Raw genomic sequence first — 27646 nt, 5'->3', positions numbered from 1 at the left:
AGCCCTGATGGTCCCCAGGTGACCTCCTTGTGTCAGGCAGCATCTGGGTCTATAAATACTTTGGTTCACCTAATCACTACAACAACCCATTGCAATGCCCATTTTCACATGTGAAAAAAAGAGACTCAGAAGCTAAATAACTTTCTTTTTTTTTTTTTTTTTTGAGACGGAGTTTCGCTCTTGTTACCCAGGCTGGAGTGCAATGGCGCGATCTCGGCTCCTGGGTTCAGGCAATTCTCCTGCCTCAGCCTCCTGAGTAGCTGGGATTACAGGCACGCACCACCATGCCCAGCTAATTTTTTGTATTTTTAGTAGAGACGGGGTTTCACCATGTTGACTGGGATGGTCTTGATCTCGTGACCTCGTGATCCACCCGCCTCTTCTTGTGGTCACTGGGATTCATACTCATGCCTGTTTCCCTCCAAGGATTAAAGAGAAGGGCAGGGGATGATTAGAAAAGGGACCATGTGACAATTTGCACTAACACACTAATACAGGGTTAAGATCTCAGAAGAACATGAGCTTCACTCTCCTTAGCTCATGCATATTCACTTTTGTTCCATAAACAGAAAAAAAAAAAGGTCAGCAGCTTCAGGGACCCAGAAGTAAATGATTGGTTTAATAAAATGCTGGCCTTTGGGTTTACTTTCTTTTAAAGACACAATTTATCCATCAAATCCACTATTGGTTTGTCTTATTCCTGGAAGGGTGTTCCTACCTTCTGCACAAATGTGATTGCAGGCAGATCTGCGTTGGGAAGCAGTAAAAAAAAAAAAAATGTGAAATCAAATGTTACCATTTATTTAAAAACTAACTACACCCTTAACATTTATTAGTATATAACAATGGCAAGCTTAAACATACCTCCCGACACTGTAAAATGCTTAGAGGCCAGAACAGATCTACTGACTTTTAATCCTTCTTTTTCTTGCCGGCTCTGTCCTGTTTGGGCACAAGCAAGTGGCCCAAAGCTCTTTTGCTTTTTAAAAGTGTTTAGGGATGGGTGCGGTGGCTCATGTCAGCAATCTCAGCACTTTGGGAGGCTGAGGCAGGTGGATGGCTTGAGTCCAGGAGTCCGGGACCAGCCTGGGATGCATGGTGAGACCCTGTCTCTACAAAAAATACAAACCTTAGCCAGACGTGGTGGTGTGCACCTGTAGACCCAGCTACTTGGGATGCTAAGGCAAAAGGATCGCTTAAGCCCAGGAGGCAGAAGTTGCAGTGAGCCAAGATTGCACCACCACACTCCAGTCTGGGTGCTAGAGTGAGACTCTGTCTCAAAATAACAACAACAACTACAACAACACAGAAACAGTGTTCTAAAGGTTAAAGATGTGCTGGTCAGACTTTAAATTCAAATTTTCTTTCAGGCTACTTGTCGAGGAAAATGAAGGATGATTTTGTTGGAAGCCTGAGTTGGTTTCACCCACCACCTGGTGATTCTTCTGGACTTTATATTGCATGGTAATTAAATTAACATAGTTTCACTCTAGAGTGAAACATAGTTTTACTCTAAATCAGGCTATTCCTTTGGAATATGCCAAATACTGGTCATGAATATACTCTGGGGAGTGCTTTGTTGTTATTGTTGGGACTGTTCATCCTTTCATGAATGTAAACTCCAATGATATTTGAGTAGGTGGATGCTCTGCACACAGGCATGTGCTACTTTGTCCCATCCAGGTCTCGTGGTAGTAGAATGTGTGAGAGTTCAAGTTTCCAAACAAACTGTACTAGTGATGATTCTTATGAAGTTGACGATGAAATTAAAATTCTTAATTATAAACCACCAGCATCTCCATTGTCAGGGGCGTGCTGGGATTCTCTGAACAGCTGCGTAATGATCCTCTATGCTTCGGTGGCGTTGGCATGCCTTTGAGTTTGTTCCTTATGCACCATGAGTGTGTTTATTCTCATTCTTATAAAAACTTTTCTTTTTTCCCTGACTGCAAAATATGACCGTGCTTTCATATCAAGGACAGAGACCTCTGATTTTTGGAACAGATCCTTCTTTATGGGACAATTCACCATGGACTCTTCAGTTAAAGAGGATGGGCTCTTTTGTTTTTAGCTCTTTTTTTGTTTTAGTTTTTTTTTTTTAAATTGTTTATTAGTAGGTTTTAGCCTTTGTTTTTAGCTCAGCTAACCCAACTAGTTGCGGATCTTGAATTCGCTTTATCTGCACAGACAACTGAGGGTAAAGCATGTTCCTGGATGCAGGGTGACATTTTTAGGTTTTGATTAGCTGACATATTCTAGTGCCCCATAGAATCACAGGACCGTAGAGTGGCAAAGCCCTTCAGAGTTAATCCACTCAGTTTCCAGCTTGGGTTTCTTGATGCCAGGGATCTGAAAAGATGGTGATGGGAAAGAGAGTAGGCCAGTCCGGGAAACATAGTGAAACCCCATCTCCACAGAAAGTTTAAAAATTAGCTGGGTATTGTGGAGCACACCTGTAGTCCCAGCTACTCAGGAGGCTGAGGTGGGAGGATTGCTTGAGCCTGGGAGGTCGAGGCTGCAGTGAGCCGTGACCATGCCACTGCACTCCAGCTTGAGCAACAGAACAAAACCCTGACACAAACAAACAAACAAACAAACAAACAAACCAAACAAAACAGGAAAGAAAAGAGTGTAGGGATCCAACACTTTTTAAAAGGTAAAAGAAATTGTTTATTTATGACTGATAAGGCTTCCCAGGAGACTTAAATATCGGATTTCTTAGATTTGAGCTGGAATACTACAGCATTGATTATCTCATGGGAAAATCTGTTAGTAAAAACTCAATAAATGCAGTTCAAGAAATAGAAATCTTTTGGAAAAAACGGAGTACATTGCAGAAAGGTAATAACAATCTCCTGTTAATTGCTTTAGTGCAAACCCTTAGCACTGCCTTTGGAAAGCCACAGTGTTGGACATCCGGCCACAGCAGGAAACAGAAGACACAAATCCCCTGATCTTGTGAAGCTGCATTCTGATATGGAAAGACAAAAAATAAATAAATAAACAGGTAAGCAAACAAGGAAATGAATAGCTGAAACTGATACTGCCACTTGAGATTGTGCTAAGGGCTATGAAGAAAATGGCCCAGGAAGACAAGAATGAGGGGACAGGTTAACTTAGATTGGATGATTAGAAAGGCTTTTCTGAGGAGGGATGCTTGTGCTGAGTCCTGAAGGGAAGAAGAAAAGCCACATAGGGAGTAGGAGGGGAATTGAGGTCCAGAATCTGGATTTTGGTAAACCTTTCCAGGAGATGTCACCCCAGAGGCCGGCAGGGGAGCCAGTCAGCTGTGTCCCTCCCAGGCAAGACCCCTGCCCCCACCTTTCTATGCCAGATCTCAATGTGGCTGCAAAACACTGTGGTCACTTTGCTTAGCAAAATGTTATGATTTGACAAAGTAATGATATATGATAACTGTATTTGAAAACCTATAGTTAAAAAAAATATGACAGAAATCAAACTAAAGCCAAAAAGAATTTTTCCAGCAAAGAGACCCTCTAGTGCTAAGACCCCAAGATGGGAACAGGCTTGATCGGTTCAAGAAACAGAAGATTGGAGTAGTTTGAGCTTGCTGTGTCAGGGAGAAAATGGCATGGTATGACCTTAGAGAGGTCAAAGTTAATGTAGTTCGTGCAGGTCCCTGGAGATCTGGCAAAGAGTTTGTGTTGCTACAATGCATGGGGAAAATGTGCAGGGTTGAAGCAGGGCAGGATCAACATCTGATTTACATTTTATATCAATCTCTCTCGCTGCTATATGGAGAATCAATTATAGAAGGACGTGAGGAGAGGCAGGGATATTGTCTGTAGACTTTTACCATCATTTAGGTAAGAAATGGTGATGACTTTTTTTTTTTTTTTGAGACAGAGTTTCGCTCTTGTTACCCAGGCTGGAGTGCAATGGCGCGATCTCGGCTCACCGCAACCTCCGCCTCCTGGGTTCAGGCAATTCTCCTGCCTCAGCCTCCTGAGTAGCTGGGATTACAGGCACGCGCCACCATGCCCGGCTAGTTTTTTGTATTTTTAGTAGAGACGGGGTTTCACCATGTTGACCAGGATGGTCTCGATCTCTTGACCTCGTGATCCACCCACCTCGGCCTCCCAAAGTGCTAGGATTACAGGCTTGAGCCACTGTGCCCGGCTGATGACTTTTTAACTTACAGAAGCAGAGAGTGGAACAGTGGTTGCCAAAGGCTGGGGGAGCTAGAGGTGTTGGTCAAAGGGTATAAACTTTCAGTTGTAAGATGACCAAGTTCTGAAGATTTAAGGTGTAACATGGGTGGTGATGGATGTGTTCATTCATTCTATTATGGTAATCATCACGCAGTGAAAATGCATATGAAATCTTCACGTTGTACACCTTAAATGTATTTGATCTTTACTTGCATTAGGTTGGTGCAAATGTAATAGCAGTTTTTGCATTGTCAACATTTGGCATTTGATACTGAAATACATTCTTAAATAAATGTGATTATGTTATACATCATTTTAATGTGCATTTCTTGCTGTTTTTTGCTAATGACTTATTTGCTGTTTATTTTAGACTATGAAAATAATGTTAGAGAGAATGCTAATTCGAGAGATTTTCTTTTTCCAGTTCAAAATGGGTCTTAAAGCAGCGGAGACAGCTCTCAACACTGACAATGCATTTGGCCCAGGAACTGCTCACAGACTTACCGTGCAGTGGTGGTTCAAGAAGTTTTGCAAAGGAGGTGAGAGCCTTGAAGATGAGGAGTATAGTGGCCAGTGCGGAAGTTGACAATGACCAACTGAGAGCCATCGTGGAAGCTGAGCCTCTTACGTGTTGACCACTCTATAGTCGTTCAGAATTTGAAGGAAATTGGAAAGGTGAAAAATCTTGATAAGTGGGTTCATTGTGAGCTAAGTGAAAATTTAAAAAATCAACGTTTTTGAAATGTTGTCTTCTTTTATTCTACGCAACAACGAACCATTTCTTGATTGGATTGTGACGTGCCGCAAAATGTAGACTTTATACAACAACGGGCGACGACCAGCTCAGTGGCTGGACTGAGTAGAAGCCCCAGAGCATTTCAAGTTAAACTTGCACCAGAAAAAAGGTCATGGTCACTGTGTGGTGGTCTGCTGCTGGTCTGATCTGCTGCAGCTTTCTGAATCCTGATGGAACTATTACATCTGAGAGATATTCTCAACAAATCAATGCAACGTGCTGAATACTGCCACACCTGTGGCACCGGTCAGCAGAAAGTGCCCGGTTATTCTCCAAGACAACGCACGACTGTACATTGCAAAACCAGCACTTCAAAAGTTGAACAAATCAGCCTACGAAGATTTGCCTCATCTGAGTATTCACCTGACCTCTCGCCAACTGACTACCACTTCTTCAAGCATCTCAACAACTTTTTGCAATGAAACGCTTCCACAACCAGCAAGATGCAGAACATGCTTTCCAAGAGTTTGTCAAATCCCAAAGCATAGATTTTTATGTGACAGGAAATAAACAAACTTATTTCTTATTGGCAAAACTGTGTTGATTGTAATGGTTCCTATTTTGATTGATAAAGATGTGTTTAAGCCTAGTTATAATGATTTAAAATTCATGGTCCCAAACTGCAATTACTTTTGCACCAATTTATAAATTTTAAATAAAAAGAAACGATGATGACCTGGACTATTTGGGTGGGAGGCAGCAGAGGAGGACAAAAGGTTGGATGCTGGGTTCTTTCAAGATGGAGTTGGCAGGATCAGCCAAATCTACCCCCTGCAGCAGCCACTGCAGGTGGTCACATAAGAGAAAGGATTACAGAAAACACAGTGATGATATTATAGAGACAAACTTATATGTCAAAATATAAACGTTCCTGAGGAGCTATTGCGGTGGTGATAAGGAATGCCAATTTAATTAGTATGGTGCTCGTGGCAGGTATATCCGGAAGTGTGCTACAGCAGCAAAGAGCGCTGTGCTTTTGCTTTTATCTCCTGGAGAGCTTGAAATTCTTCCTGCTTCCCTTCGCCAAAGAAGTCTCTAATTCTCCCTGTACTTTCCTCCCTGGTAAGTCATCACCATGATAGCACACACACGCAGGGCAGTCTTTGTGACGGTGGTAACGACAACAACTCTCCCCGGATGGTAACTGACAAGTGTGCAATCTGTCCAGACAGGTGGTTATCGGAAGTAAAAGAGAGTCTAGTTTGGTTCCAGTGACTCAGATCCCAAGGCGTGGAGGACTCTGTCCAGCCTCACGTCTCAGGTCTGTTTTTACCTACCGATTTCTGCGGGACAACTGCAAAGTCTATATTCTTGAGTCCTACTCTTCTTCTTCCCATTTGAAGCCAAGCTATTCTTCCTGAACACCAGAGCAATGTTTCTGCTGGGCTCTCGATTCTAGTCCCAGCTCTAGCAGAGCTCCCAGTTAAACATCTCTGACCCAAAAATTAGGTCTCTTCTGATGCTCAGCTTTCACGGAAATAAAAATTAAGTCTCCCTTTTGGAACTGTCCTCTGTTCTCTGCTTGTATTCCCGTTTAAGCTGTTGTTCACTAGATTCTAAGCCATCTGGTTTTTCCTGAAGGAATACAAAGAGTATCTTTTGTTTAGTCATTAAAATGTAACCCTTAATAATCAGTGACAGTCATTTAACAGACATACATAATGTACCATGTACTGTGTCTAGATGAAAACTTGCCTAAGTAAGCCATTTGATCCAAACTTTCTGTGCAACTGGATTGTGACCACCGTAATTCTTGGGGATCTCTATTTATTTTGACAACACCTAGATGGTTTCTTTAACTCCAACCTTTGCAAAAATAAGAAAAGGATTAATTAAAAATTACTGGGCCTAGAGAAGGCATAGAAATGAATTTTTTAAGACTGGGTGAGAAATCACAAATGTAAAAGTAATGCATCCTCACTAGAAAAATGTCAAAGGACATAAAGCCAGAAAAACAAATCCCACCTCTAACCCCAACCCTAACCCCTACCACCAACCCCAACTCCTGTCAGTATTGTTTTCTACATTTGTTTTAGATAATAGAATTCACACTATATTTAAAATTTGGAATCTTGACTTTTTTTTTCACTAGCATAAACACTACACCAACATCACAAGTCTTTGTAAATATCATAGTGAATGGATGCGTATTTTTCCACTGTAAGGCTATGTCACAACATGTAACTGTTTTTTAAAAAACACTCCACCCATTTAACATTTTTACCCAAGTTGGAATAGGTACTTGAATATGACCTTCACATACCCTTTCTTACCAAACTCAGCTTCTTGGGAAACTGATAAAAGCAATTGTCCAAAGTCCGGGTATATTCAGGAAGAAAAAGAAAAAGCCCATAAATGACGTAAATAATTCTCAAATACAGCTGAATGTAATTACTAAGAAAGTAAATACTTTTAAGAATTCCAGCTCAGTCTAATATCATTTAGACCCCAGGCCTTTGGGCTCTTGGCAATTGACACGAATGTATATTTTGAATATATATACAATAGAACAAATACATTTATAAAATTGGTGATTTATGTTTCTACCTGTAAAAATCCTTCATGCCATGTATCATTTTTTTCAATTAAAGTGTATTAAACTTGATTTAGGGTTGTTTGTTGAAGGAATTTCACAATATTTTTGAGGTGGCAGGAGGCACCCTGGAATATTACAAACTAGCGTCCTGAAACTCTTGTTAAAGTGATGTTTATATTATGTTTTACATGTCAGGGACAACATTCCTCTTCTGTTTTGATGGAGCAACAGTTTTGAGGAACCAACAGGGGAAAGTGTCATTGTTTGCCTGTCTGATTTGAAAGTTTCTATTTTCATGGCACGAAATCCATTTAAATGTCGTTATAAAGCAGTTTTAGTTATTACATTCTAGTGATGGAGGGGTTTGTAATGTATTCATAGAAATAATTAAAAGTTCATAACAGTGCTCTTTTTCACGATTTCTGAAAACAGCATTCTTTTAAACTATAAAAGCTCAGAACCCTCCTATTACCTTTGATTGATCCCCTGAAATGCCCTCAATTTCAAGCAGTAAAGCACATTGAGGATTTAGAGAACCCAAAGGAAAGTTCAAAGAGGTTGATTGAGCTGAGCAGTTAGAATCAGAGGTTTCCTTTTGAAAATGCATCACCTTGAAGAACATTCAGCTAAAAATCTTGACAAAAAATTGAGATAGCCGGAGGGCCAGAGCATTTAGGTGGGATAGATTTTCCCCCCTAATTTTTACACAGCTTGGCATAGAGTCCCAGGAAGGAACTCTTAAAGCACACAGGGTCAAGGCCGCCAAATCAGCGCAATTCCCGTCGCCGGGGAGTTGACTTTAAATTTATCCCGTCTTCGTTTCAGGAAGGAAAATTCTTTTCCTGCAAAACCTGCCCCCACTCCCACCATCAGATTTCCTCAATTTGTAGAAACTGTATCAGCGTTTTGTGAAGGAGAAAGAGCTCTGAAACAAAGGGCTACATTTGCTTTGAAGGTCTGGCAGGGACAAAGCAGGATTCTTTTTCTCCCTGGAGGATCAGATGGCAGCAATACAAGATAGAAGCATGTGAGTGAGGGGCACAAAAGATAAATTTAAAGGACACAGTTTAGCCTTTCTCAAGAGGAAGGAGGTCTTATTTTTAGTTTTATATTCTCCAGGTTAGCAAAACATGCTTCTCCTACTGATTTTGTCCTTTTCCGTCCTGGTGGTTTTGATTTACAACATCAACTCGGATACTTGCTTGCTCTGCCTATGCATCTCCGTGCTTGATTCATCCACCCTTGTTGCTACGACTCTGTGAACAGAGGCAGTGGCAGGTTTGCTCTCCTTCTTTCAGCAATGTGGAATATTGGATTTTTGTTTGTTAGTTTTCTTAGGGTGTAATCTCCCAAACATCCTGGTAAATTTAAAGAGAAAATCAAATGTAAAGGAGTACTGAAACTGTGGTCATGCTCCAATCTCGACCATATTGCTTTGAGGCACATTCTGCTCAGTCCATCTCCATACCTTACATTCCCCTCCACCGACACCAAATTACTCTTTACACATTAATCATCAATGCTGTCAAAATAAGAGTCCAATTAGAGCGATCTTTCTTGATTCTTTTTTTCTTAAAATTAACACTAAGCCGAAAGACCAACCCTCAGATTAGCAAATAAAGATCTATCTGCTTTGAGCAAACCTAATGGATTAAATTCCAGATTTGCAAAACCCATGCATTAGGAAGTAATTATTGGCTTTGTAAGAGAATCCTTTACTTTGCAATGGAGCAACTAGAGGATTTGTTTGAAAGCTCTATTGCATTTAAAATAACTTGGCTTACCTACCTTTAATTTATACCAAGAGCCCTTCTACTGTAAAGCCAGCAATGCCCTGCAAATGGCGGAAGATTCTAACCACTTACTAAAGAAAGCCTGAAAGATACTGTTGCAACTTTTACAGAGATCAATGGGCTGAGCAGAAGCTTCTTTAAGAATTATTGAAAAGCAGACATCTACTACATGTGCACTCAAACATCTCAACTTTGGAGATGCAGTATGGTTTATCAGTCAATGAAGGCCTGTTTGACATGGGAAGGTAATTATAAACAGCAAACATGAGATTTTTGCCGAAATAATGTGATTACTAAAGTATATAAATAAGAATGTATTCTAATGCAGAATGTTGAGATAGGTAAGAGTTATAGGGAGGGTCCAGTAGAATCTAAAAATTGAATGTTTTCAAATAGTCCCCAATGTCATTTAAACTCATTTAAATGAGAAAACACAGGATAAGTGAGTTAACGAAAAATTGAGGATACTCAGTAAACCTGTATCACTGCAGATTACAACTTAATTACACAGTTTTCTTAAAAATAGTGAATCAACATTTTTGATTACCGCATGCCCAGTGTACTGGGCATTTTCTCCCTATTTGATTGAACTCAAGTCATAAATTAATGGATCTGCACAATTTAAACCAAGGTTTAAAGATAACCCTTACTTAAATATAGAATTAGAAGTAAAATCATACTTTTTTTAGACTGGATTTTTCTTTCTACTGGCAAGAATTTTACACTTGCAAAGTGACAAATTAGTTTGAACTCATGCATCATTAAATATTGACTTTAGTGCATCTAAATTATTGCTCATTTTATGAAAAGATTAGAATTAGACGTTGTAGATGCGTAATATGGCTTGGAAGTAAGATTAAAACCTCATTTCATGTTCACTTATTTCCCTCTAATAGCTTTTTAGTGGACATAACTCACTTTCCTTCCCTTTCCTTCCGCATCCTGGATTTGGCTGGAAAAGAAGACGTTTGCAGGTCACCCCTATGCTGTAACCTGAGCGGCTTTCCCACTTGTAGGGAAGTAAGAAGGAGCACACATCAGAGTCCTTTTCCTTTTAACTAGTGCTGAATGCCTCAAAACAGAGAATTCACAAAAGAACAGGATTAAGTTCTGACCTAAATAACTGCCTTTAGCAGTTCTGCACACTCTCTGAAGTTGGCATGGCGCACGTATCCCCCACTGAACCTGTCCTGTTCTTACACCTCTCTACCCACCTAATTTCTTATTCACCTGAGCTCTATTTTTAGACATGTAGGTCATTATTTCAAGGACTGATTTATAGCGTGACATCACTGTTAATTATCTTCCGTTGGCATTGTTCTGTGATTGTTTCATCCATTCTGCCTTGTCTCCCACAAGACTATCAGTTAATTGTGGCAGTCACGGCACGAGATGCCTTGTCCTCCCTGACAACACCTAGGAGAGGGCTGATAGCCAACCAGTGTTCTTCTGTTTCTCAACTCTGTGTGTGTCCAGGGATTCTGAGCTCAAGGTTCATTCTAATTTGGTGAGCTTACTAGGTAAGGGCTTAGAACAACAACCATAATTAAAGTGAAAATAAGAAGAGAGAAAAGTAGCTTAAGACATATATATAGAGATAGTGTGATACCCTGCTTTTTGCCAGCTAAAACGAACTCTCCTTTTCCTGACTAAAAGCTGTGCAGGCTTTATGTTAGCCTTTTTGAGCTGAACAGACACCATCTTGGCTTCCACATTTTAGTAACCTTTTCCCCGTTAAGTATGTAACTATAGTATAAAGCACGGTCAGACTGACTCTGGGCACCCAGAAGTGTCTTTGTTGATAAGAGGCCGAGTAAAGTGGTATCAGCTTAGCCTGGGAACGCGGCTGCAGTGAGCGCCCGGAGCCCGCCTTATCTGTAAGTTGTATGTCTTTCATGACAGCTGTGCTCCTCACACTGGCACTGTTGTATTCCTTATGTATCAGTTTTTCTTTTTAACTTTTTGCTTACTCTGCCTTTGTGAAAACTTTGTTTCAGCTAGGTTTCCCCCCTTCCTCTTAAAACTAGTGGATAAAAGACCACCTAACTTTTTCTTCGGGGCCGAGAGAAGTTTGGGCGTTAGCCACTCTCGGTCGGTGGCTTAATAAAGGACTCATAATTCATCCTCAGAGTGTGGCGCATTCCTTGACTCGCTCGGGTACAACAATAGGTATGTTTTTTATTGTGGGTAACTTAACTTTCTTTTTTTTTTTTCCGAGACAGAGAGAGTCTTGCTCCGTTGCCAGGTGCCAGGCTGGAGTGCAGTGGCCCGATCTCGTCTCACGGCAACCTCTGCCTCCCGGGTTCAGGCAATTCTCCTACCTCAGCCTCTCGAGTAGCTGGGACCACAGGCACGCACCACCATGCCCAGCTAATTTTTTTTTTTTAATTTATTTTTTTTTTTTATAGTACAGACAGGTTTTCACCATGGTCTTGATCTCTCGATCTCGTGATCTGCCTGCCTCGGCCTCCCAAAGTGCTGGGATTACAGGCATGAACCACCGCGCCCAGCCTAACTTTTTTTTTTTTGAGATGGAGTTTTGCTCTTGTTGCCCAGGCTGGAGTGCAATGGCGCAATCTCAGCTCACCACAACCTGCGCCTCCTGGGTTCAAGAGATTCTCCTGCCTCAGTCTCCTGAGTAGCTGGGATAACAGGCGTGCACCATCATGCCCGGCTAATTTTGTATTTTTAGCAGAGATGAGGTTTCTCCATGTTGGTCAGGCTGGTTTCAAACTCTCCACCTCAGGTGATCCACCCACCTCGGCCTCCCAAAGTGCAGGGATTACAGGCGTGAGCCACCGTGCTCAGCTAACTTATTTTAATTTTTTTGTAAACACGTTTCCTGCCAGGAGTCTATTGTGAATAGCAGTAGAGTGAGAGGGAGAAGGGAGAGGATGATAAGATAAGGGGCGCTGAAAGGAAAGATAAAGGGTTTAGCATGAGGTTACTGCTTCCCTGATTTCCAAGGCCAGTCCTGCATTTCAAGGCACTGCTATCTTGAAGGAAGTTGGTTTACAATTACATGTCTTTCATAAGCTGTTGCTTTGGGGTCCAGGACGTAGGCTCAAATTACTGTATTTCTACTGGCAGTGAGGCCAATGGGAAGCTAAGCAAAAGGACATATTTATTCAGGCAGTATTTGATGACTCAGGCTGTCTCCTGAACTTCCTTATTGTATATTTCCCACCTGTTAGCTGGATATAAGTTATAAGATGTTAATAAAAAGCCCACTAGGATATGCTGTGGAAGTAACAACAAACCATTACCTTTTCACCAATCATTAGTAGATTTGGATTTGATGATGAAGAAGTAAGAAACATGATATCGTGTCAGTCAATGGTAGCCCCATGATTTTCATATGGAAGGGCATTGTGGGCTGGAGGGTCCCTATTTTCTGGTCAGGGGATGTCCACAAGTGGTGTTTTCATATGGAGCACATCATTTTTACTTAGCTTGTATGCTTATTTGGAGTGATTGAGGGCTAGCTGACACAGATTATAGGAGGAACCCGATTTTAACACACATTGTTATGTTAGATATGGGGGTCTTTTTAAAACACCCGTTTCTATAGTTTGGTGCAAAAGTAGTAATATCTATGGAAAGCAAAATTTAAAAATATATCACTTCTGAAAATTTGGAAAGTTTCAAACTGTCAATTTCCATACTTCCTCCTCTCACCACTCTCCATGTGTTTTATTTTGAACATCATAGGAATGGTTTTGCACCAGTAAGCAATATAAGGAGAAAGCTAAGTATCTGGAAATCCTAATTGAATCTGACATGCTATGTGTGTCAACTTGGAGCTGCCTGACAGCCTGCAGAACTGTATTTCTTATATCAAATGTCAGTAAGACTGCCTATTTAAAAATACCTACCATGATTTCCCGTTAGAATACTATGTTGGAATAAGAACACCCGTTATTTCCCATTAATAACTTAGTATACATTTTATTATCACATTACCTAGCCAGTCACTGCCAAATCCCGAAAGAACAGGATACAAGATGTGTAAATCTGGAGAGAAGACAAATGATTAGAAAATTGCAAAGCAGTGAGCTGCAAGGGAGGGTACCGGTGCTGAGGTGACAGAGGGCATCAGAGGGTCAGGGGGCTTGGGAGAAGGATCAAAGAAGAGGACCCGGAAGATGAAAACCCAATTCATTTAGTCACTGTTTTGACAATGGCCAGCTCTATGTTTTTAGCATATAGTTAGGATTAAATTTGGCTGAAGCAACATGCAACAGTTCTTCCATAAGCAGGAAAGAATTATATTCCTCTCTTATGTTCTGTAAGTTCAGAGGCAGTTACTTTGTACTCCATAGTGTCAGGAGAAGCCAAACTTTGTCAACTTTATTTTTCTGACTCATGCATAATTTTCATTCTCCAGGCTATTTCATGGCCCCAGATAGCTGCTGGAGCTCCGGGCATTGCCTTTACCTTCTCACCAACAGAAGAGAAGAAGCAGAAACACAACTTAAGGCTTCCATTTCCACTTATGTTCTAACTGGCCAGAACTTCGACATGTGGTCTTAAATTTAGCTGCAGGAGAAACTGGAAATTGTGGTCTTTATTTTGGATGGCCATGTGCACAGCTAAATTTATGGGTTCCATTACTATGGAAAGGGGGAGAAAGGATACTGGGAGCCATGAGTCTCTACCGTGGAATTACAGCGCCCATCTAAGCTGGTCCCACTGTTGGGGACTGCCATGCTTCATCATTTCTACTGATTTTAGCCGGAGTTGGCCAGAAGTCTATGACTTGTGTCACTGGGGAGCAAAACTCGGGAGCCCATGAGTGACTAGCAGAGGTGGCAGGGTGCCAAGGGGAGCCAGGACACACAGGGACGTGGCAGTCAGTGGTGGGGAGAGCCAGGATCTCTAGGAGACTGAGAAAAGAATCAACACTGCAGAACCTCCCGGAGTTTGCCTAGGCAGGGATACCCCAGGAACCCAGAAACTTGGGACCGGGAGGGGGACTTTGCCACAGATCAGGATCTACCTCAGACCTCAGGGTAAAGGCAAGTGAAACGCTGGTTCCAGATAGCTAACTTCAACAAGTCTCAATTTAAATAGAAGTTCTTTACATGTGTTTAGCTATTATTTGGGCAGGATGTAGAGAAGCACTTTCCATCTCATGAGAAAACGTGTCTGTTCTCTGCTTGGGAAACTTGATAGTGGTTTAATTATCCCCAATTGAATATTAGCAGCAGGTGAGGTTTGAACTGGTCTTCTTTTAACTCTGCCAGGTATTAACATCAAAGCCTCCTTGGACTACTTTGTTACTATGTTCCACAGGCTGGCTTTTCCACTACATTCTCTTTCTTCTTTTTATGCATAAAAACTAAAGACCTGGAGTTATTTCAAAGTTATGATCTAAAAAATTAGCGTTCTCATGGTAACAATAATTTATTTCCCCATTTTCTATGTCCTATTCTAAGATTTTGCAATTAGCAGGATAATTGGAAATTTAGAATACCATGGTCAATATGACCAATTTAATGGATTTTTTTTAATATGTAAAAACCTAGATGTCCTAATTCTATAGCTTTTAGTTCTTTATAGCTTTGTTATTGCCTTTGCAAGGATTTTGTCTTAATATATACGAGAGTTTATAATCGTCATGCCTACCAACATCAATTGTACTCCTGTTTTACAGTAACAAGCAAGCATCCAAGAGATAAGATTAGCACTTTACAATATACATGATTGAAAGAATGTTGGTGGTATGAATAATATCATTTGCATTTAATGGCTTTTGTTTCCATTATCAGAGGACATGGATTATTACTTTTGCAGCTGTAGGTAGTATATTTCTAGTAGGACAGTGCCTTGGGCACAGCATATGGTAGGCTGCAGAGTTTGCTAGGCATCTAACCCACTGTCCATTCTAGACTCTTACTTTTGTATCAGAAGCCTGAGGGGGAAAGGATGAAATTTCTCAGCCTCTTTTGTAGCTAGGTACAGCCAAGGACTAAATGCTGCCCAATGAGATGAAGAGGAAGCCTCTTAAATGAGGGAGGGAATGCTATTCTTTCCTTTTCTTTCTTCCTGTCACCTGGAATGCAGATCTTAGGTCAGGAAGTAAGGCACTAAGGTTGGTGAAACAGCAAAGTGGAAGTAGCCTGGATTCTGGAAGACCAGGAGCTGTCTCTGTTAGTCCTGAAGGCCAACTCTGGCTTTTCATCTGAGAGAGAAATTGTCTATCTTGTGGAGGCTATTATGTAGGCTTCCCTCAATTAGGCCTCCAGGATGAATTCTAACTGATTGAGTGGGATTCAGGAACTTGGGATGGAGAATGCAAATCATAACAAGGGGCCAGACATCTTCTGTTCTAGAAGCTGCAGGTCCACATGGGAATTACATAGTGCTAAATCAAACTAAATTTGAGCTTTAGAGGCCTCTGTGGGAGTCCTGTGTAAAGAACTGCAACCTAGCTTAGCTCATGCACAAACTAAAAACCTAACTTAGGAGTATGTTCTCATAACAAAGATCTAAGTCTCAGCCAATCACAGAAACCAAGCTTCAGTCAATTCCTTGTGGCCAACTGTTCAAACTGGGTTCCAATAAGGCCAATGCCAAGCTGAAACCAGTCCAGCTCTCTCTATACCTCACTTCTATTTTCTGTACATTATTTCCTTTATCCTGTCTATAAATGTTATCCAACCACTCGGCAGCTCTAGAGTGTCACTAAACCTCTCCTGGTTGTAAGAGTTGCCTGATTCCTGAGTTGTCCCTTGCTCAGTTAAACTGTGTGAAATTTAATTTGTCTAAAGTTTTCCCTTCAACAAGGATCATCTGCCACGCTTCTAGACCAAGGGCTATGATTCAACTTTGTTGAGACTGGACAATCTTGAGTAGGTACACAAAAGTTGCTGTTGAGTGAATAAATAAGCAAATGAGTAAATAAAATGAAGAAGTTTTGTTTGGGGTGGCAGGTGTGGAAGGAATGATTTTTGCTCATTAAGCCAAAAATGCATGAGAAAACTCACTTTGGCCACTTAAAAATTCATTCTGAATTCATGATGAATGAACATACCACAGAGTGATTCAAATATATTAGATCCTAATTCTAATGTATTAAAATATTCTTAAAACGATCTATAATTTAACCCATCAGGAACTGCTGTGAGTTCCTAAACCTAAATCTTCTTCACTAGTGATCCAGCTAACTAGTGTCTTTGCAGCTGGAGATAGCCAGAGTGGGCCTAATAGACATTCAGAAGTCAGTTGAAGGAACTCTGAACCATTCCTGGTTCTAGCTCAAGAAAGTGCTAGCAACATTGTTTCGGACTTTAGGGATTTCAGTTTCATATGACTTGGATTGAAGGAACTGGGGAAAGATGCTAACATCAAATTGGTCAGTCCATCAGGGTTGGGATGAGACTAAGAGTGTCTCTAAGTCAGTACTGTTCAACAGAACTTTCTGCAATGAAGGGAATGTTCTATATCTGTGCTGTCCATTGCAAATGGCTATTGAGTACTTGAAATGTGGCTAGTGCAACTGAGGAACTGAATTTTTAAAATTTAACTTAATTTAATTTTTTAAAATTTATTTGTTTTGAGCTGGAGTCTCACTTGTGTCACCCAGGCAGGAGTGCAATGGTGCCATCTCAGCTCACTGCAACCTCTGCTTCCTGGGCTCAAGCAATTCTCCAGCCTCAGCCTCCTGAGTAGCTGGGATCACAGGCGCCCGCCACCTCGCCCAGCTAATTTTCATATTTTTAGTAGAGATGGGGTTTCACCACGTTGGCCAAGCTGATCTCAAACTTCTGACCTCAGGTGATCTGCCTGCCTCAGCCTCCCAAAGTGCTGGGATTACAGGCATGAGCCGCTGCGCATGGCCTATTTAATTTTAGATAATATAAGGAGCTGTATATGACTAATAAGTACTGTATTGGATGGCACAGCTCTAGAATTTTTTTTTTTTTTTTTTTTTTTTGAGACAGAGTTTCGCTCTTGTTACCCAGGCTGGAGTGCAATGGCGTGATCTCGGCCCACCGCAACCTCCGCCTCCTGGGTTCAGGCAATTCTCCTGCCTCAGCCTCCTGAGTAGCTGGGATTACAGGCACACGCCACCATGCCCAGCTACCTTTTTGTATTTTTAGTAGAGACGGGGTTTCATCATGTTGACCAAGATGGTCTCGATCTCTTGACCTCGTGATCCACCCACCTCGGCCTCCCAAAGTGCTGGGATTACAGGTGTGAGCCACTGCACCTGGCCCAGCTCTAGAATTTTTTTATTCCTAGCTATCATTAACACTTCTGGAGAGCGAGTGCTTAAAATCATATCCAAAGGAGAATGAATGCTGAGGTCAGCGAGGAAAAATGCTGCTAACATGAGTGGTCATGCATAAGAGGTGATGGCAAGGAATTTGCTTAGCGCAGAGGGCTGGCGCAGGCCAGAGAGACAAGGCCAAACTGAGAAGCTGAGGGCAGTCCCCAGTGGACACATAGGACCACTGTGGATTTTTCATAGCTCCTGACTTATATTTGATTGCCTCAGGCTTTTTAAAAGATCTAGCCCTAAGTCCAGAGCAAAGTGAATTAGACTGGAATAGAAAGAGATAATAAGGCCACATGTCAGAATGCCCAGCAGATTGTATTACATTGCTAATTCATCTGCTGATATTTAAATACTAACACACACATTTAAATAAAATTCAGCTTTTTGCTAATATGCCATTTTTTGGTCTTTCCATGGGATCTTTTTCCCCGGGGTATGAAAGTTTTATTTGGCTATGGGAATTTAAAAAATACTAAAAAAGAAAACTTGGAATTAAATCAAAGACATTTCGGTTCAAAGTATTTGTAATTGTACCTAAATATTTGAGTTAACTTTCCCATCTTTAAAATAACAAAGTATATGCAACTCTATTTTTAAAAAATTCATCAGAAAGTCCACCTGACTGTGACTGGCATTTTCTGTTGCCCTGGAGACTGGCTCAAGACTCTGCTCCATTGTTTCAACTTAATGGGACAATACAATAGTCTAGTGTCTTTGGGATCCCGCTGTTTCCTGTGTCTTTAAATTTATCACTATAGATACTGGGTACAATTAACAAAGACTTTGGAAGGAGGAATCCTGAGAGCATTTGACATCACTGAATCATGCCTTTCTAGTTTTTCTCAATGTGAGGCTTTCTTTAGAATTGTAGAAAAGAAAAAAAAAAAAAAAAAAATCAGGGGAAAACGTAACCACATAGGGAGCTGGTCTTTGAAAATCCTTAAAGTGAAAGGCGTCCTCTATAAGAATTCTTATTTCTCAGCCAAGGCTCAGAGCGGCTACATTACTGGGGATCAGGACTTGGGGAAGAGAAAAAACATCGAGGCTGGGCGCGGTGGCTCACGCCTGTAATCCCAGCATTTTGTGGGACGGAGGCAGGCGGATCACGAGGTCAGCAGATCGAGACCATCCTGACCAACATGGTGAAATTTCGTTTCTACTAAAAATACAACACATCAGCCGGGCATGGTGGCACGCACCTGTAGTCCCAGCTGCTCGGGAGGCTGAGGCAGGAAAATCACTTGAACCCGGGAGGTGGAAGTTGCAGTGAGCCGAAATCAGGTCACTGCACTTCAGCCTGGGCAACAAAGCGAGACTCGGTCTCAAAAAAAAAAAAAAGCAAAAACAACAACAAAAAAATATTGATGCTACTTGGGCCTTATACTTGTCAGATCGGAAGTGGTTTTTATCCTTCCCAAAAGGCTGGTATTATGCGTATTGGCCACGTCCACGTGTAGCGAGAGAAGAAAGCCTAAGATTGATTATAAGCGATCATGTCATTGGAGATGGAATGGACGCAAGAGAGCCAATCCTGTGCATGCACAATGTGATTGGCAGAGAAGTCGGCCTATCCAGCAGCGGTGGAGAAAAACCATTCAGAGTAAGTATTCACCATTGAGGAGAACTCTGCTTTTGCTGGCCTAGTTTCTGGGTCTTACTATGTAGACCACTTGGGTAATGGATGAATTGAAAGCACATGAGAAAGAATGGATTGATTTGTATATACTGCAAAGGGCAGAGACTCACTCTGCTAATCCCCAGCCCTGCTCCCGATACTGTATATTGAATCAAAATCTCTGCAATTGAGACAAGGCTGTTTTGCATTGAAAGAACTCCCCAAATGATTATTACGTTACTTCCTAGGAAAGGGTCATTGCCCTACTGGATGCAACCGGAATAAGTCAGATTCAAATAGACCTTCAAAAGTATGTATAAGAGAAGGCAGGACAGCAGTGTGTATAGGGGTGGGAGGTAAGGGATTTGGCAGTCAGAGATCACAAAAAGTAGCAGCAGGGGCAGTGGCTCATGCCTGGAATCCCAACACTTTGGGAAGCCCAGGAGGGAGGAACACTTGAGGCCAGAATTTCAACAGCAGCTTGGGCAATGCATTAAAACCCCCATCTCTAAAAAATAAAAAAAGAAAGAAAAAATAATTAGCTGGGCACGGTGGTGAGCCCCTATAGTCCCAGCAACTTGGGAGGCTGAGGTGAGAGAATCATTTGAGCTGGGGAGGCCCAGTGGTGATCCTGCCACTGCACTCCAGCCTGGGCAACAGAGCAAAACTCTGTCGAAAAAAAAAAAGTAGCTATAGTGAGACAGGAGTTCAGTAGGACTAGTTTCCCCAGACACGGGTGACAATGCCCCACTGATAAAACAGCATGCGGTAAAGAAGCCAGTTAAACCCACCGAAACCAAGAGGGCAAGGAAAGCACCGCGAGTCATCCTCATTGCTCATTATACACTAATTATAATACATTAGCATACTAAAGGAACCTCCCACCAGCACCAGGGCAGTTTCAAATGCCATGGCAACTTCTGGAAGTCACCCTACATGATCCAAGAGGATCTCCCCAGATCCTCAGTTCCAGGACCTCCCCACCTTTTCCCCAGAAAACATGAATAATCCTCTCCCTGTTTAGCATCTAATCAAGAAGTAACCATAGGTAGAGTCAGTCAAGCAGCCCCCAATGCTACTCTGCCTATGGGGTAACCACCCTTTTATTCCTTTACTTTATTATTATTATTATTACTATTATTTGAGACAGAGTCTCACTCTGTTGCCCAGCCTGGAGTGCAGTGGCACGATCTTGGCTCACTGCAACCTCTGCCTCCCAGGTTCAAGAGATTCTCCTGCCTCAGCCTCCCAAGTAGCTGGGACTACAGATGTATACTATCATGCCATGATAATGTTTTGTATTTTTAGTTGAGATGGGGTTTCACCGTGTTAGCTAGGATGGTCTAGATCTCCTGACCTCGTGATCCATCTGCCTCGTCCTCCCAAAGTGCTGGAATTACAGGCGTGAGCCACTGCACCCGGCCTATTCCTTTACTTTTTAAGAAACTCACTTTCACTTTATGATGTTGGCTCACTCTTGAATTCTTTCCTATGTGAAGCCAAACACCCATATGGCCTCCCGGGCTGAGCCCTAATTTGGGATTTTGCCCTGTGACGGTGGAATAGAACATCACCACTCACAATGGGGTCACTTGGTGTCAGTGTTACCTGGGAGCTCATTAAAACATGCAGAACCCTGGGCCACATCTCAGACCTGTGGGGTCAGAATCCACATTTCAACAATGTCCCCAGGTGATTCATGACAATGTGCACATTCAAGTTTGAGAAGCAGCAGCCTGGTGGGAAAGGTGGTCTAGGACCTTTCCTCAAGTTCTGCCTTAGCCAGTTCTAGTTTCTAGCTGTGGCAGAGACACAGAAGAGGGAAGGCTGTGAGGTCAGGCTGCCCACTTCACACACTACTGGTGTCCCACACATGCAAGCCTATGGTCAAGACGTGTGCACGCTCTCAGCTTCCTCGTCTGTACCCTGCAGACAATAATATGCCTGTAACACTGAGTTGCTATGAGAATAAAATAATAAATCCAAATAAAGCACTTATCTGGAAAGTAGCAAGTGCTCCATAAATGCTAGATGCTAGTGATTTTTTCTTTAGATGGTATGACGTTGGACAAGACCCTTAACCTCTGTGGACCTCAGGTTCTGCATCGAGAACATAAGAACAATGATAACTAGCGCCTGGCCTGTGGGAAGGGTTAACAGATGTGTGCTGTGAGGTCTGTAAAACCTCTACAGAGATGATGATGCTGTTAGCAGCAGCCTGTCAGAGGAAGAAGGACAGGTGTGAAGGTGACTCGTGCAGCCAGTCCTGGCAAGAAGGCAAATCTCCCCATGGTGGGAGGAAGCCCTGACCCATGCTTGGGCCACTGAGGTTTTTCCGAAGCTCAGTGAAAATCAGACCACCCACAAATACGTGGGGAGGTGAAAGGTCAGTGGGCTCATGTCACCCTGTCCTTTGTCTTATTCTCTCCACTTCTACCTAGGGACTGGACTAGACCGCCCAGGAAGGGACATTTGCTTAGTGGTTGCTGGGTGAACAACAACTTTACAGGATTCCACCAGTGCAAAGCAAGAGGCAGCAAGGGTTTTCTACCCCGCAGCTTGCCTCAGAGCCCCCCAAGGCTTCTCTTTTGCTCTTTTGTCTCACTCCTCTCTTCTTCTGACATATCCAGTCCCTTTGTAATCTTGATTTTCCTCTGAGGGTGCCACCAAGTATATCTGGGATACGTTTCATTATTTGCGGGACCATAAGACACTCACTCCCTGTGGCTTGTCTAGTGCCTGAGGGGCAGAAAAACTGACCCTAGATTTACTGCTGCTGTTGCTGCGGGGGAGACTTGGAAGGTTTCTGCAGCAGACATCACCTTTTTGTCTATCACAGTCGTGCTGGACAGAAGCACTGTGAGTCAGCCCTGAGTGCCCTGGCAGGGCCGACTCGTAATGCAGCCACTACTGGAGGCCCCAAGAGGCCCCTCCGAAAATCTGCCAAAGAATACGCCTCCGTCTGGAAGGAAAGTGACGCATGTGGATTCTCCCCCGACTGACTGATTTCTTCCTGGTGCTCTGCCACCACTGGCCTTTGAGATCTGAGTCCACAGCACCCCTTGTTTTGTCTTCCCGCTCCCCAAAACACCCTCCAAAACAGGATGCGTGTCCCACATCCTCTAAAACGATGGTTGCAAAATTTAAGACTCAGGTCAACACTTGAGAAGTGTAAGCTCTGCCAAGCAAGGCTTTGCTTTTCCCTTTAACAATTTGTTGCCACATCTAGAACCATCCATAGAGATGCCTACCTCATAGAGATACATGTAAAATTTGAGTTTTAGCCAGAGCAGAGATGCCAGCCCTGACCCCGATCCCTGGTCAGGGTCATCTGTCTGCTGAAGGAGACCCTAAACCGTTGCCCTGCCCTGTTCTATTATTTTTCGAGTTTGGTGAAGGACTCTGCCTCAGGAACAATATTACTTACTGTTCGGGATAATGCACATTTGTGGTGCTCCAAGATATTAAATAATAATGCCTTGATGCTCTGTGGGAAGACAGAATTCTGAAACTGACTCAACTATTTACTCTTTCATGTGGAGAGGACTAGATTGCTTGGCGTATAGAAGTAGCACCCCTCTGGTCTCAACGACCAGGTGCCAGTAACTTCCTCCCTGTGGGGCAGCTGCAGATCTTCTACCTTTTTAGAAAGCAAGGACTGCACAGCATGTTGGAAGAGTTGGTTCTGTAGCAGACCATCCATCTGCATGTGTAGGTTGGTCTCTCTAGCATCTTTTAAGGCGATTTCATGTTAGGAGGTGAGTTATCAGAAGGCAGCAGGGCCCTTCTGACTTCGTGCTCAACTTGGTGACGTGGAGCAGCTGACTGGTCCCCATTTTCCAGGGTGGGACTGGCTTTGGGATCCTTCCTGTGTTGCTGGTGACCCTGGCCCTGGTCAGTATGGTGGGCAGCCCTGCCGTTCTGATCAGCGGGGAGGGGAGGCTCAGTTTCCAGCCCCGTGGAGCAGCTCAGGCTGCTCTGAGACAGTTTTGTCCCTCAAAACAAAAGTGTCCCTTGATTTAAAAGAAAATGCTGGTCCCAACTCCTTAGTTTACTCTTCGTGGGTAACAAACCTCCCATTCACTGTCCAGAGGGTCTCGTTCTCTGGGACCTCAGAGAAGGCCTCATTGTTAGAAGACTACGTTATGGCAATGTGGGACAGTGAGGCCCCACGCTGCAAGCGCCCATAGCACTTGGATAGTCGTAAACAAGCTCCTCTCTCTCCCCCAATAGAGACTTGCTCAGATTTGAGATTCAGAGGCTTTATTTTCCTTTTGTGATGTAGACTCTTGACTGTAGACTGTAATGTTTTCTCAGACCAGGTGAAAAATAGCTGCAATAAAAACAAGGCTTGGCTTCCTTTGTTTATGGTATTTCCTTAACACGGGGACACAAGCAATTAAGTCTTCAAAACCCTAAGACAGAGTTGCATAAAGAATAGGGAGTCAAGTGAGGTACAGTATAGCTCACACCTACAATCTCAGCACTTTGGGAAACCGAGGTGGGAGGATCACTTGAGCCCAGGAGTTTGAGACTAGCCTGGGCAACATAGTGAGACCCTGTCTCTACAAAAAAATAAAAATAAAAAATAGCTGGGTATGGTAGCACACACCTATACTCCCAGCTATTCAGGAGGCTGACGCAAGAGGATTGCTTGAACCTGGGAGGTTGAGGCTTCAGTGAGCTATGATTATGCCATTGCAATCCAGCCTGGGCAACAGGGTAAGATCCTGTCTCAAAATAATAATAATAATAATAATAATAATAATAATAATAATAAACCAGAATAGGGAATCATTTGAAGACAGGTGACAGGTTCCTCAAGACAGCAAATAATGTGTTACTTGGATAAGAATGAAATTTCCATTGGTTTATTTTTGCTGGGGGTGCAGGGAAGGAAGGCTCTGGGCTAAACTGTCCTCAGATCATGATAGCAGACAACAAGAACTGACATGCAAAGAAACCAATTTTCAAGAGAAATGAGAACACAAACTGTGAACTGCACCCTCTCAGTCCTGTCCTTTCAAGTTCCATTTCTCTGTGGGTGACTCATCTGTGCCTCTGGATGCTTCTCTCCAGAGCTCCAGCTCTGCCATCCCAATGTGTGCTGGGTTTGTCCAGCTGTGTATCCTGCTCCCCAAATTGAACGTGGCCCGGACTGGGCTCAGCCCTCCACTTCAGAATGGCACCTCCTCCTGACTTCCCTATTCCTGCGAATGGAATCATTGCTAAATGTTTCCAGTTTGGTCACTTTAGTGATTCCAGAATTCTCTCTTTCCCTGTGTTTCCGCCACGCAAGATGAGACCTTATTACTGTTTCCCTTGACAATTCCAATAGGCTTCTAACGTGTCTTTTCACATCCAGGCTTTTTCTACTGTAATTCTTTGTTTTTATTATTATTATTCTTTTGAGACAGAGTCTCACTTTGTCACCTACGTTGGAGTGCAGTTATGTGATCACAACTCACTGCAGCCTTGACTTCCCCATGCGCAATTGATCCTCCCACCTCAGCCTCTGGAGTAGCTGGCACTAAAGGCACACACCACCACACCAGGTTAATTTTTGTGTTTTTTTGCAGAGACAGAATTTTGTCATGTTGCCCAAGCCGGTCTTGAATTCTGGGGCTCAAGTGATCCTCCTAACTTGGACTCCCAAAGTGCTGGGATTACAGGCATAAACCACTGTACCTGGCCTACTCCAATCCTTTCTATACAAATCATTGAAAATTACTTTTCCTAAAGCACAGCTACAGTGGCATCATTCTTGTTGTAAGATTTATTGCTGAGGTAAAATGAAGAAACTGAGGCAAGTATAAGAAAATGAGAAGTTAATTTATTCAGTTCCCGGGTGAGGTTTTGTGGTTTAGGAAGGGCCTAAAGAAGTCGCGCTCGGCTGTTCAGGTTATGGGGTTTCATGGGGAGAGGAGGCGATTGATTGGCTACTGGGGAAACAAAGCGAAGGCTGTCTTATTGGCTGTCAGGAAGCAGGAAATGTTTAGAACTAGTTGCTATTGGTAGGCGGCTGGGACTTTGGGTAAGAGGGACTTGACTGGCTGTTGCAGAGACAAAGTGAAGGCAATTTTATTGGCTATTAAGCAGGAAATACCTGGAGCTAGTGGCTATGGGTAGGTGGGCAGGACCTTGGGTAAGTGGGTCTTGATTGACTGTTGGGGAAACGAAGTGAAGGCAATCTTACTGGCTATTAAGAAGCAGGAAATATTTGGAGCTAGTGGTTATGGGTAGGTGGGTGGGGCCTTGGGTAAGTGGGCCTTTTGGGGGCATACAGAGTAGACTGCTACCAGGCAGGGTCTGATGGGGCTTTTAAAAAAAATTTTCCTGCAGGGTTTATCAACAGCGGGCCAGGGGGTTGAATGCATAATTTAGTGCTGAATGTGGGCTTGGGTCTGGTGTGCGGAGGCGGGTGTGGGGAAGCCTTGAGGCAAGGCCAGATAACGGGCTTGGGTGATGACGCAGTTATCAGACCCCGAGAGAGATGGATGTGTCCATTTAACCCTCTGCGAGGCAGCCGGCCTTACACTTATAGTGGACATTTTTCATTTCTGCAGATCTGCAGATGATCTCTGAACATCCTTCAATATTCTTGGTCATGCCTGCCTAAAGTGTAAGCCTTTATTCCCAGACTCCCTTGCAGCTAAGGCTCAGATACATCATTTCAGTTCTATGAATCACAGTTACCTTGGGCTCCTGCAAGAGATGTGGGACCAACAGTGAGTAATATGAAGGGGGTGCTGTGTATAGGAACCCATTCTGCTGTCAACTGCAGTGTGGGGGGTTTCTGGAGCCTCAGGAGTGTTAGTGAGATGTGCTTTCACTATAGCAGCTCTTTTTATCTAGCTTCAGATCCTGACTGTTTAGCTCACCTGAAGATTCCATAAGCTACGTAATATTGTTTGATAACTTCTCTTTCGGCTTGGACTAGGCAGAGTAGATTCTGTGCTTGGCAGCTAATAAACAAAAAATTAAAAAAATTAACACTGAATGGCTCCTCAGTGCCTAGTGAAATAAATACATGTTTCTCCAGCCCGGTACCCAAATTTTTCCCTAAGAAGGCCTCAAACCCACAGGCCTCGCAAGGCTATCATATTTGTTTCCATTTCTTACTGGTGCTGTCTTTCTATGTGCCTTTCCTTTGACTTCATTATTCCCCTTCCCTCAACCCCCCATTCTTAGTATTTTTTGCATTAGTTTCTACTTTTGTTTAACAACTTATTTTCTAAAACAACCACCAGGAGCAAGCTTTTCATGATGAGGACATTCCAAACTCCAGTCTGCAGCTCTTTCCTCTTTGATTTTTAAAAGTCAAGATCAGCAGCTTCTAAAGGTCAAAAACATGCTAATATATGTCCTATATAAATATGAAACCCATCAAATCTTGCTTGGGAGAAAACTCTGAAATATTAAAGGGGAACTTTATTATCATCAAAAAGCATTTCTGATGATGGATTTTGCACACCTTTCATTTTCTTCTCATAGTCTCATATCTGTGACTTTGTCTATAACATCAAACATCTAAATGAAAAGTGAAAACTTAAATCAAAGAAGTTTTTCATGTTATGCTGATAAAACATCTGGAAGACAATTTCTTCTTTTCTCCCACGTGGTTGAGTCAGTATAGGCACAGTCTGTATCATTTGCCAGGATGATAAGAACTTCCTTGTTTCAGTTCACCCCCTTCACTTTCACATGAATTTTTAAAAATCTTTAATTTTTGAGAAGCTCATTTTCCATCCTTGAAAGACAAAGGCCTCACGGAACCTTTCAGAACACCAGTGAAAAGGGATGCAATATTAATTGCAGCTTGCCTCTTCCCAGCGTTGCTTTATTAATATTGGGACTCATGAGGCAGAGGTTTCCCTTCATTCAGAAGAAAAGGGAGTTTGGATCACAACAGGATGCTCCGGATTTTGCTAAGCCCGGGGAGTATGGAAGCAATTGCTCCAAATCAATGCTGACCCTCTGGTGAATGTGGGTTATGCAAGGCCTAGATAGGCACCATTGTGCATGGTTTGCCTAAAGAGCCAAATGCTGCCTGTGGCCTCGGCCCTGGGTGATGGCACGCTGCTCACGCCGACTCTGAACTGCACGATTCTCATTAGCAGCCACGGGAGGCCCTAGCAGCTGCCATGGTTTCCCAGGTGACTGTAGCAGTACTGCCCCACTCTGTTGATTTTCAACACTCTATATGAGCTCTATTCACAGTTTAATAGCTTCCTTTCTCTTGGCAAGGAAAACATTTTCCTAAGGTCTGCAGTTATCACTGATGCCAAATTCGTTTAAACTCATTATCCGTCGTCTTCACCCATTCTCACTCCCCAGGTCTGCCACAAATATCACTCTGAACTGGCAGCATCAACAATGCAATTGAAAACCGAAGTGTGCCAGTGATGAACACCAACAACTTTTACCCTATCAGGTGACAGCTTTTTTGG

General features: G+C 42.7%; 1 long non-coding RNA gene across 1 annotated transcript; it reads right to left on the bottom strand.

Moving 5' to 3' along the window:
* Positions 1-6006: 6006 nt before the first annotated feature.
* On the bottom strand, positions 6007-22552 carry LOC101032229 (uncharacterized). Its single transcript, XR_163816.4, has 3 exons — positions 22196-22552; positions 20615-20619; positions 6007-6543 (listed from the first exon to the last, which is right to left on the bottom strand). It is a non-coding gene; the product is annotated as an uncharacterized LOC101032229 (long non-coding RNA).
* Between the last annotated feature and the right edge of the window lie 5094 nt (positions 22553-27646).

This window comes from Saimiri boliviensis, chromosome 16 (genome assembly GCF_048565385.1).
Source record: "Saimiri boliviensis isolate mSaiBol1 chromosome 16, mSaiBol1.pri, whole genome shotgun sequence".
NCBI classification, from domain to species: Eukaryota; Metazoa; Chordata; class Mammalia; order Primates; family Cebidae; genus Saimiri; species Saimiri boliviensis.
This window is presented reverse-complemented; position numbering and strand designations above follow the sequence as displayed.